Source organism: Haliotis cracherodii, unplaced genomic scaffold (assembly GCF_022045235.1).
Source record: "Haliotis cracherodii isolate W230 unplaced genomic scaffold, xgHalCrac1.p SCAF_1, whole genome shotgun sequence".
Taxonomy (NCBI): domain Eukaryota; kingdom Metazoa; phylum Mollusca; class Gastropoda; order Lepetellida; family Haliotidae; genus Haliotis; species Haliotis cracherodii.
This window is the reverse complement of record NW_027266264.1, coordinates 72,175,957-72,187,938: the sequence shown is the minus strand read 5'-3', so window position 1 is coordinate 72,187,938 and position 11,982 is coordinate 72,175,957. Positions and strand designations below refer to the sequence as shown.

At 40.8% G+C, this 11,982-nt stretch overlaps 1 protein-coding gene across 1 annotated transcript in view; it reads left to right on the top strand.

The window, feature by feature from the left end:
• Positions 1–1,274: 1,274 nt before the first annotated feature.
• LOC139468968 (potassium/sodium hyperpolarization-activated cyclic nucleotide-gated channel 3-like) overlaps positions 1,275–11,982 on the top strand; it is a 181,846-nt gene continuing 171,138 nt past the window's right edge. Inside the window, exon 1 of the mRNA XM_071251199.1 lies at positions 1,275–1,313. The gene's annotated coding sequence lies outside the window, so the exon portion shown is untranslated. The remainder of the gene's footprint in view (positions 1,314–11,982) is intronic.

The following is an 11,982-nucleotide window of genomic DNA, read 5'->3' as shown; positions in this document are numbered from 1 at the left end:
AGTTTAACTATTTATTCCAGTTAAACTAAATTGCATTGCACGTTTTCTCATTCCGACGGCACCGCAACCACGACTTCCGTTAGTTCAATAACGTCATACCACCCTATGACGTAATAGTGACGTCATTAAATATCTGAAAGTGATATTTCCATTTGTCATTCGACCAGAGCACCTACCACTGGAAATTTTTCTAGTTTAAATAAATAAAAGCATTTTACTGACCGAATGTCACATATAAGTTTCCGTATAAGAAAGAGATTTGAGAGATAATTATGATTGTATTCTCTGCAGATGTAGATATTTATACTTGCACATTTTTAGTAAAGGTCATCTCCTTCATAACCACCTATTACGCTGTGCTTGTCCAGAGTGGACAAAAAAACCAGATGGTGCCTGACTGTCTTATCTCACACGACAGCCGTGAAGGCGAGTGATCAGATCATATCGTGTCTCGTGTAACATATATTCTGATGCCTCAGCAACAACATATCCATTTACCAATCAGCTCATCAGTCTCACGGTAGGTTGTTAGAAACATACACAGATACCTCAGCCTTTGGCCCGAGTAAGATCGACTGAATCAGGACGGTTATCACACACATCAAAAGTTCACAGCACATTAGCTAAGTAGGACTTTTGTGTCCATTGGTCATGAAACGACAGCCTCACAACCTCACAAAACATTATGCGTGTACGGGCTGGTCGATGACAAGTAATTGTGCACTGTAAACCTTCTCAATTGGAACATTCGGTCTTCATGAATTGGTAAATTCCGGCAGCTGTTTTGCCTTTGAGTTAGCGTCTCTTGGAGGTATTTAGGTCCTCCTACAATGGCTTAAGTTGCTAATGGCTTGATACTTCCCTAAATCACCTCCTGTGTACTTCCTTCTGGAGTTCGAATCCAGGATGACCGGCACGCAAGCGTATAACCCTGACGTAACGCTATGTCATCGCGCAAACCAGGCAATTCCGGCAATGGAAAGTTTCTCGGCTAGAGTCTCTCGATAACTGCATTAACAAGTAGAGAACAACAACCATGGCTGATTTAAAACAGTGTGAAGGATAAAAACAGACTCTAGTGGGTAAACAGTTGCTCCTAGAAATGCCACAATACGCTTTGTTTGCTGTTTCGTGTCAGAAATAGATTTATAGATTTGATATGGAGATATAAGGGCGATGAAACACTTTGGTGTGTGTATTCACTGTGTCGAACCCGCCAATGGGCAGTGACGTAGAAAGAGATTCTTGTATATACAAATAGCAGCAAACATGGATACATCTTCGTCCGACGAGTCGCCTCCTCCTAGGAAGAGGTAAGTACAACTCCTGTTACAGTTACAATTCAACATTTATGAAACTGACATGAAATGTGCATGCTTTGTATTAGGTCAGTGTAAACTAGGAAGCAGTTAGGGAGATCTATTTCTGATGGTGATGTCATGAATGGAAACCATGTTGGATATCGCGACACCAGAAAGAGGTGCATGTTATGTATTTTCTAACACTTCATATTACTGGAATGACATAGCTGACCCCGTGTTAGAACCATAGTCTTTATGAGAATGAGGATGTATTGATTTGTGCCCTGTACTCGGTAAACTCTATATACACTGAAGCACAGAGGGATCAATGAGGTGATCGTCATGCCTTCAAATGACTCTAAACGCTTCCACAACCTTGTGGCCTTTCGGCGGCGGCATAAAGAATACACAGGCAGGTTCAAATGCTAATTACTGTTTCTTCGAGTTCGTGTGGTACTGCGCAAGCTATCGTCGGCTTGAAATCATGTTATTGCAACACTGAACAGAAAATTGTAAACCGGTATTGCTGAACAATATCAATGACATATATGTACAGATAATTGACACAGTCATTAGGAAATATTATTAATACTGAGATACGTAAATACAGTACCGTATTAATGAATTTTGATATGTTTTGTTTCGCTAACACCGAGTGTCATCACTGATTTTCAGTGGTCCATTCATACAATTTCCACGGCTGTTTGCCCTTTACGCCAAGAGGAATCTGTTTCGGCAGAAAATCAAGGCTGGTTATTCTCTTGCATTGACAATTTATATCATATTGATTTTGGACGATCTGTGTTATTTGCAGACCACACGTTGCTTTTATTTGCCCATTAACACAAGTGCTGAATAGCATCGTGTATTTCGGTTGTACGTAGTTCATGTAGGATTTTATATTAAACAGAGGATGATCTCTCTCCCAAGGTAAGTTCTTGTTCTTATTTGAAAATATGACGGATATATATATATATATATATATATATATATATATATATATATAAAACCGTCTTGTTTGAAAATATGACGGATTTCAAACAAGAACTTACCTTGATTCTACATGAACAATGTATAACTATCGTAACATCATGTCTTGTAAATCAACAGCATTATTCTATGCATCATCCCGTATCAACCTATGCATAATACCACGTGATGAGATACACCAGTATAGTGCACCAAGAAGACTTGATTTATTGAACTTGTGTGACACATTATATAACAATGCCTCAGTTGTCACGCTTCCTCAAGTACTGTGTACAACAAACACGAAAGGACGTTCAAGGGCAACCCAGATACTCCATAAATATTCTGATACGAGATGAATAATGAAATCAAGAACGTCTCCTTGAACGTACTCTGTGTCGCCGAGCAGCCGTTGTTTTGGCGTAGTGTCGGCGTCCCATCTCCATGTCGAACTTTACTCAAATGAAAACCCCGGGCCCCATGAAAGTCGTAATACAATGCCGTACATATGGATGTCAGAATTGCGTCATTCGTTCATAATTATGACGTAATATCACATATTATTGAAACTCAACAAATGTATAATTACTATATCTAATGGTGTTGAAAAACATCTTTAATACTTACTATATTTTACGTATCTGACCATTTGCCTTACCACGTATGCCCTCAACGTCATGGTTAGATAATATATTTTAGTTTTTTTCTTTTTGCTTTCACAAAGCAATGTTTTAAGAAATGTAATGGCATATAAAAAAAACCCACTATAACCCATTTCTCTATATAGTGACATTGTTATCTGTCAAGGACAGTCGGGTAGCCTAGTGGTTAAAGCGTTCGCTCGTCACGCCGAAGACCCGGGTTCGATTCCCCACATGGGTATAATGTATGAAACCCATTTCTTGTGTCCCCGCCGTGCTATTGCTGGAATATTGCTAGAAGCGGCGTTAAACCATACTCACTCACGTTATCTGTCTATGGTAAATCATACTGCTTGGGGTATATATCCATAATCACAGCACAGTAATAGTATAGTCCCTCTATTTCTGTCGTCCTTGCCAAATGATGGTCAGACATTCTTCCAATTAATGCCTCTTCGTAAATATCTAGGTGACACTGATTTACTGTATGACATTAATTCAATGGGAAGTAAAGGACCAGGAAATAAAGGTTCATATTTGTTTATTAAGATTTCCGATAACAGTAGAACAATTTGGCTGCTAATACGTTCTGTGCATTGTTGACATACGCATCAATCCAACGTTGAATACTCAGTGGTATCAACTTGTGTGGGTGTGATGACTTTTGAAATACGATCAGTTTGCTAATTGCGGACGTGACCGCTTTAAGAGATGACAATTACGGGAGAGAAAAAAACACCCGCTGTGTAAGCACGGGCGTCACTTGTTCCTTGACTCGTGTCTCGTCCGAATATGTGTGGGCGGAATTCCATAGAATTACTATACACGTTCCTTACACTAAATCGATATGTGTAATGTACATACCTTGTACCTGGCTTTGAATCCCCTCCTACGAGGGTTACGTAGCTCACACACTATCATGCGACACACTCACCCGCTATCATACAACAGAACGTTAGCAAACATACTCACTCACTATCATACAACAGAACGTTAGCCAACACACTCACCCACTATCATACACAAAAAAGTTAGCAAACACACTCACCCACTATCATACAACAGAACGTTAGAAAACACACTCACCCACTATCATTCAACAGAACGTTAGCAAACATACTCACCCACTATCATACAACAGAACGTTAGCAAACACACTCACCCACTATCATACAACAGAACGTTAGCAAACACACTCACCCACTATCATACAACAGAACGTTAGCAAACACACTCACCCACAATCACACAACAGAACGTTAGCAAACACACTCACCCACTATCATACAACAGAATGTTAGAAAACACACTCACCCACTATCATACAACAGAACGTTAGCAAACACACTCACCCACTATCATACAACAGAACGTTAGCAAACACACTCACCCACCATCACACAACAGAACGTTATCAAACACACTCACCCACTATCATTCAACAAAACGTTAGCAAACACACTCACCCAGTATACTGTGACACGAAACACTCACAGCGTTATTCAACACACTCACTCACTATCCTGTGACACAGCGTTAGCCAACACACTCACTTACCATCCTGTGACACAGCGTTAGCCAACACACTAACTCACCACCCTGTGGCACTGCGTTAGCCAACACACTCACTCACTATCCTGTGACACAGCGTTAGCCAACACACTCACTCACTATCCTGTGACACAGCGTTAGCCAACACACTCACTCACTATCCTGTGACACAGCGTTATTCAACACACTCACTCACTATCCTGTGACACAGCGTTAGCCAACACACTCACTTACCATCCTGTGACACAGCGTTAGCCAACACACTAACTCACCACCCTGTGGCACTGCGTTAGCCAACACACTCACTCGCTATCCTGTGACACAGCGTTAGCCAACACACTCACTCACTATCCTGTGACATAGCATTAGCCAGCACACTCACTCACTATCCTGTGACACAGCATTAGCCAACACACTCACTCTCTATCCTGTGACACAGCATTAGCCAACACACTAACTCACCATCCTGTGACACTGCATTAGCCAACACACTCACTCACTATCCTGTGACACAACGTTAGTCAACACACTCACTCACAATCCTGTGACACAGCATTAGCCAACACACTCACACACCATCCTGTGACATAGCGTTAGCCGACACACTCACTCACTATCCTGTGACACAGCGTAAGCGAACACACTCACTCACTATCCTGTGACACAACGTTAGCCAACACACTCACTATCATGCGACACAGCGTTAGCCAACACACTCACTATCATGCGACACAACGTTAGCCAACACACTCACTATCATGCGACACAACGTTAGCCAACACACTCACTATCATGCGACACAACGTTAGCCAACACACTCACTATCATGCGACACAGCGTTAGCCAACACACTCACCATCACGCGACACAGCGTTAGCCAACACACTCACCATCACGCGACACAGCGTTAGCCAACACACTCACTATCATGCGACACAGCGTTAGCCAACACACTCACTATCATGCGACACAGCGTTAGCCAACACACTCACCATCACGCGACACAGCGTTAGCCAACACACTCACTATCATGCGACACAGCGTTAGCCAACACACTCACTTACTATCATGTTACAAGGAAAAACTTCATGTAACGCCTGCTTAAGTCATAATGATGATGTCGTTGATCATGAAGATGTTGTTGAGCCACAGTAAAGAGGTTATTGTTGGTATACACTGATTATAGAGATGCATGAATATGTTTTCATAACTGTTTTAGCCATATAACTGTGGTAAATACCTGAAATAGGGGTCATTCGTCGTATCCTAACGGATTTTGGGCGTGACTGGTCCACCCATTAACTTTCGACCGTATGATGAGGTGAGGTGAAATGGTGTGTAATGTCGCGTTGCTTGCACTTACATAGCGATGGGCATGCACGTGAGTGTGTGCGTGTAGCTGCTTGTATTTGTCTGGATTAATGCCGAGTGCTAGCCCAATCATATAACATGCCGTCGTGTAACAGGAATACCCCATTTAGACACAGGATACTGACACCGGGCCGACCAGTCCTTGTTTAAGGCCCTGAATGCCGAGCGCCAGGTAGGGTAACAATAATTACCATCTTTGAATGTACTTTGGTATGACGCGGCCGGGGATCAAACCCCCGACCTTCCGCTCTCCCAGATGACGCTCTACCACTAGACCACGGAGGCGGTCGCCTCATGATGACAGTAATGGTGATGATGATAATGTCGATGATGATAGTGATGAGTTACGTATCGCAATGGGTAGACGTTCTGTCCAAAGGTTGCATCATGTAGACTAATCTGGGAGTCGACTGTGGATATATCGAATACTATTATGGATATGTCGAAGTCTAACTATGTGTATATCGAACACAATTTTGGATATGTCAAAGTCACACTGTGTATTTATAGAATGCAATTGTGGATATGTCGAAGTCACAAAATGTGTATATCGAATACAGTTATCCCGAAGTCAAACTTTTACCTTTAATATTCAAAACCGATAAAACGTGCCAAAATGAAAACAATGGATGAAGACATCGTCAAGGTAAAGTGTACATAGTGTTTCTGTTTCCATTGAATTGGACAACAAGCGTTTGCTGTTTAATTGCGATTGACAACCACCAGGCATAGGCTATGACGTACTAATAACGACACTGTAGACGAAGGTAACGTCGTCAAATAACAACCACGGCAGAATAATTGACCCAATTGGTGGGAGTTATTGCGATCTAATCCTTCAGCTAGGTTATAAAGGTGATGTAAAAATATCTCACTGGCTGATGATAACAGTGTTTTACTGGACAGACATGTGTGAAGCTGTTGTTATATTGTCTTGTGTTTATCATCACCCGTCACAACCAAGTTCGCCTGGGAAATGCAATTAAACTTCGTCCTGCTGTGTTTCTGTCACGGATCAGAACTTACAACAGGTAAAGTTTTCTTTATGATATATTCATGACTTTGATAAACAGGTATTATTGCAGTACCTTTTGAAATTGGTGCTTTCTTTTTTATGTGGTTTGTTGGCGTGAGTGAGTATGCCTAGTACTGCTTCATCAATATCAAAGCAAAGGGATACAAGAAATGGGTTTCACACATTGCAACCATGGAATCGAACACCTAACGCTGTCGAGTGTTTGCCTCAACCACAAGGCTACCCCCAGTTTGCCAGGTGTTTCAAGGAAACACGGTCCACAGACGCAAGAGTATAGATTCAAAACATTTTAACATGACCAAAAGATAGACTAGATACCATGTATTATTCATATACTTGGTGCATATTTATACCTTTATAAGTTTAAACCACGTCCATTATACTACTTATCAACATCGTGAGGAAACTAATCGTGATGACGTAGCATGATTAAAATATCAGCGACACAATCCTTTCCAGAGCCACAAGAAAAGCAGAGACGATTTTACGATTCTGGCTTTTTCATGTACATGTGATTATGAATCACCGTCAAATAGTGATGACATCGGGTGTTCGCGAAAATGTGCCAATCCGGTGGCACTCGTCACAAACACATGAAAAGAATTTCGGATATTTGGAAATAGTCTGGTAAATGAGGAAATATATGGACATGGAGAATGCGAAAATGTTACAGATTCTATTTCAATAAAGAAAGTCTTTAATCTGACTGCAACTACTAACTATATAACCCCATGTACAATTATCAAGGAGTTCCTAAAACCACATTGAAAGTATGTTTATCGACATTTTCCATTACGAAGACCGGTAATAGAAAGCAATGCGCAAAGAAACATTTCGATGCCATGTTTTAGTACCACTGATCTCAGTTAATGACAAGGGAGGAAACACGGGCAAATGAACCACAATCTTCAACCATCACGTGTTCTATAATAAAGTTCGCAATTACGAAAATCTAGATTGATCGATTTTCCGCCTTATAAAAAAACTCTATCATGGTAAATGACGCTTCTTGGGCATACATGTCCGTAAATCATGCTTTCTGATGAGCTGACAAACCCTGTTTGTGATTTACTGCTATTTTCGAAGCATCCTTTTCAGTCGCAGACACTTTTCAGTTAGCACGTTTCATATCCTTGTCTAGATCGGTTTGGGTAATTAATAAGGGTCGCCTGTATGTGTGATATGGATATTGTTCATATTGATTTGGTGTTGGTGTTGAACTTATTCCAGAAAAAAATTAATGAATTATGGAGGTGATAATTGACCAATCGTCCTTGAGAGTGTTTTCCTTGTACTTTCCGGCTTAAGAGAGACTTGCATTGAGATTAGACGTTGTAAACATGGCTCTCCTATTGAAAGCACATATTCTGTTCATAAACCATGATGCTGTATTGTACTGGCTGTGTTGTAAGATACTGTAGTCTCTATCAAGTAGCGTGTAAATCACAGACTATACGTGTTTAGTAGCTATTACAATATGTTCTTGGAGCGATAAAAATGCTTTAAATACAAAGAACGAAACCTATTCTGCAAAACATACAAAGATGATTGTTGATGGCATTTAGAGTGAATTATAAGCCGTGCTAATGGAGATTACAGGTGTTTTAGCACAATTTATTACAATACAAACTTCTTTATCAAATGGATTAAATTATGTATGTTAGCAGCATTGCTCTATTTCATATTTCAGTAATCCCCTAACAACCTATAGTTAATAGACATGTTTTATCTTCAGCTGGATAAAGAAAATTGCCACTGGGCACAATCTTGCAACATGATGTTAAAATAAGTTGATCGTAAAATAAATGTTACGCGACTAGATAGTTGTGACTTACAAGATATTGTCTCATCAATCGTATCACGTCTCCGGTTACATGTAACATTAAATCACAATCGAACATGAGATATTCGTGGAACACTATGTACTAAGTTTCATTGCTCTGCTGAAAGGTTAATCAGTTAAGGTTGGACAGTGATCTGAAACGGTGATTTCTGGACCGAGTCAACTTCATGTTTGTACGAGTATAACCGGTACAAACGTATATCGAGTGGTAACAAATGACGCAAACTTAAAGAATGAATAGTCCGCAGATGACTTACAAATCTGTTATATCATGCCATCGTACCCAAAAGGAATTTGCCCTGACTACAATACCTGAACTGTTGGTCTGCTCTCTAATCCATTCAGAATTAGCTACTCATATCATGGGAACTAACCTATGTTCATCACCCAGTCTACCATGAAAACGTGATACCTTCAATATATATATTGGTAGGAAACCGTTGGCGAACTCGTGTCTTTCCGGAACAAGCTGAATGTCGACCTTCATGTTACAAAGAGTAGCGAAATTGAGTAACCGCGCCTCGAAGATGGCTTTGTATCAGGTTACAACACTCATCTGTTGCTCATTCTTCTCATATGACTATTACTTTCTGTATTCCAATCTTCATCCAATCTTCTAAGAACAAAACCTTTGCTCCTGTTCAGTGGTAATAACTCAAATATACTTAGGCCTATTCCGTGGATGTAACGTTATTATTCAAACAGGCTGCATAAAACTGATGCTTATTTCGATATTTCCGTTGCGTCCAGATGGCCACATCTAGTCTAAATTATCGTGATTAAAGCGACAAAACACTTTCCATAATCGTAATAAATCTGTGCAAAGTACGATTGTGACTATGTCATGATGATGTATTTATGAGTAACTATTAGACAGTGGTGATATCAGGTTTCCGCGAAATGTATCCTGACACCCGTCACAGACACATGAAAATGCAGGTCAATTATTCACCTGAACAAATACGGGAACGTTTCATGGAACAAGACAGCTCATGCCCCATGTGTGGTCTGATTGGTTAATTCATAATTTAGCCCCATGTATACCTTAACAGTCAATTCTATAAGTATGTAGTTACATTATGTACATAAATTAAGTTTAACGGGTCAAACAATTTTCACAAACTACGGATATAAGGACATAAACCAGCAATTTTAAAGACTTGTATTTAGTTAATGAAGCCGTCTGGAATGTTGGAGCATATACCTTTTCATGACCCACTTCACACGAAAAGGAATCGTTTCAGGCATTTTGCAGGCTAGTGGTCATCATTCCGGCTGTGACTCCCTGACAGTTTGGGAAACATATTGCTTTGTCCCGAAAGTGATTATATTCAATATGGCTAATATGTAAGACCACTCTCTAGATCCTTCGTGTTCCCAACTATTTCCACCATCCCCGAGTGCCTAGCAGCTCTAAATACGACAAAGTATATTATCAGTATCCGTACAACAGATCATGTCTAATGTTGCTCACGTGTTTCTGTATTAAGACAGGAGGTGAGGTGAGGTGAGGTGAAATTGGGTTTAACGTCGCGTCCAAGATTATTGCACTTATATAGCGACGTGTACATGTATGCACGTGTTTGCGTGGCTGCTTGTACTAGTCCGGACTGATGCCGATTTATAGTGCTAGCTCACTGAGATACCATGCCGCAGTTTAACATGAATACCTCACTCAGACACAGTATACTGACTCCGAGCCGACCAGTCCTTGTTTTAGCCCCTTAATGCCGAGCGCCAGACAGGGTAACAACAAGTACCATCCTTTAACGTCTTTTGGTATGACGCGGCCGGGGATCGCACCCCGGACCTCCCGCTCTCCGGGCAGACGCTCTACCACAAGACCACGGAGGCGGCTATTAAGACAGGAACACAATACCACACGTAGTATACCGCGTTCACAAATCGTACTATTAAATATAGAAATGAAATGCACGATGACATGGTAATAGGTCCAACTCGTGACATGCGTGATTATAGACACGACATTGCCAAAATCTAATAAGCAGAATCATCAGATTTACAGAATATTTCTTGCTATTCACCGTTCTATATATTGTCTGAGGTACATCATCTGATGATGTTACTACGCACATCCGGCAGTTTAAATATTCTGCCAGCGTACATGATTTCCTCGAGAAACTGATTATGTTGTTCATAAGAACTAGTAGAGACAATGAGTGTCGTACTGATCTCAGTCGCACAAAGTAAGCGCAGATAGTGTTCCATCGACTCATTTACATGGTATATCCACCCCATTAACATACATCACAACGTGTAAGTGGCATTCACAATGTAGAGTCGATATGTTTAATGGCGTTGTAGCAAGAGGTTCACTCCTCGCGGCGAGCGGTAAGTTGATGTCTTCAACAGTGAGTCGTCTAACAATGTGTGCCATTTACATACGTATGAATGCTTTGAATCACGTTTTTACAAGCCTAAACAGTTGTCATGAGTATGACATTTGCAAGCTTAAAATATTGAAATATATAACATTAACCAGCCACAATATATTGTTACATGAACCATTGTCTAAACGTACAAGCATTGACGTAAATGTAAGTTAATGCACGTATATCGATGTTCTCTTCCAGTGAAATGAGGTCGGGTACTGATTGTTGGCTCATACTTGAGGAGTGGGAATACATAAGATAATTGCATTATTGTCTTACTGTTCAACTGACACGAGGAACTGATTTTGAGGGTTACACGGACATTTCGTTGTATCAAATCCACAGCTTTTACATAAGTTATACCGTACAATGTCCCTGCTAGACATACATTTCTAAATAGTGAATCAAGAATCGAAAGCACCAATCTCATTCCGTGATATTAAACATCAACACTGTTATCTACGTTGGCCACGTCTTCGGTGACTGAATCTCGTGTAAAGGAATCTCAGAACAACCTAAGTCGTGCAGATTGTAGTCCATTGAACATCCAGAGAATGTAACAGGAACGCGGACTGAGATGTAGGGGAACAGGTGGAAGCGCGACTACGTGATTGGCTGTGCCAGTTGCTGGTATCTGGAGGCAGAATGGAAACCATGAGTTAATGGGAATCACTCTCGTGTGATAGCTGTCTTAGCTGTCGTGTTCCGACAAAACATGGTCTTCAAACAAGACGGTGCCCATCTCTTCGCGGATCTCGAGTACACTGTTTACCAATTTCGGCGCCATGTCATCTTGCTCGAATGCCTTGTATGACTTCAGTATGTTGCTGCACTATAGTAAAGGACATGTCAATGGGCAGTCATCGGATGCCGCGTT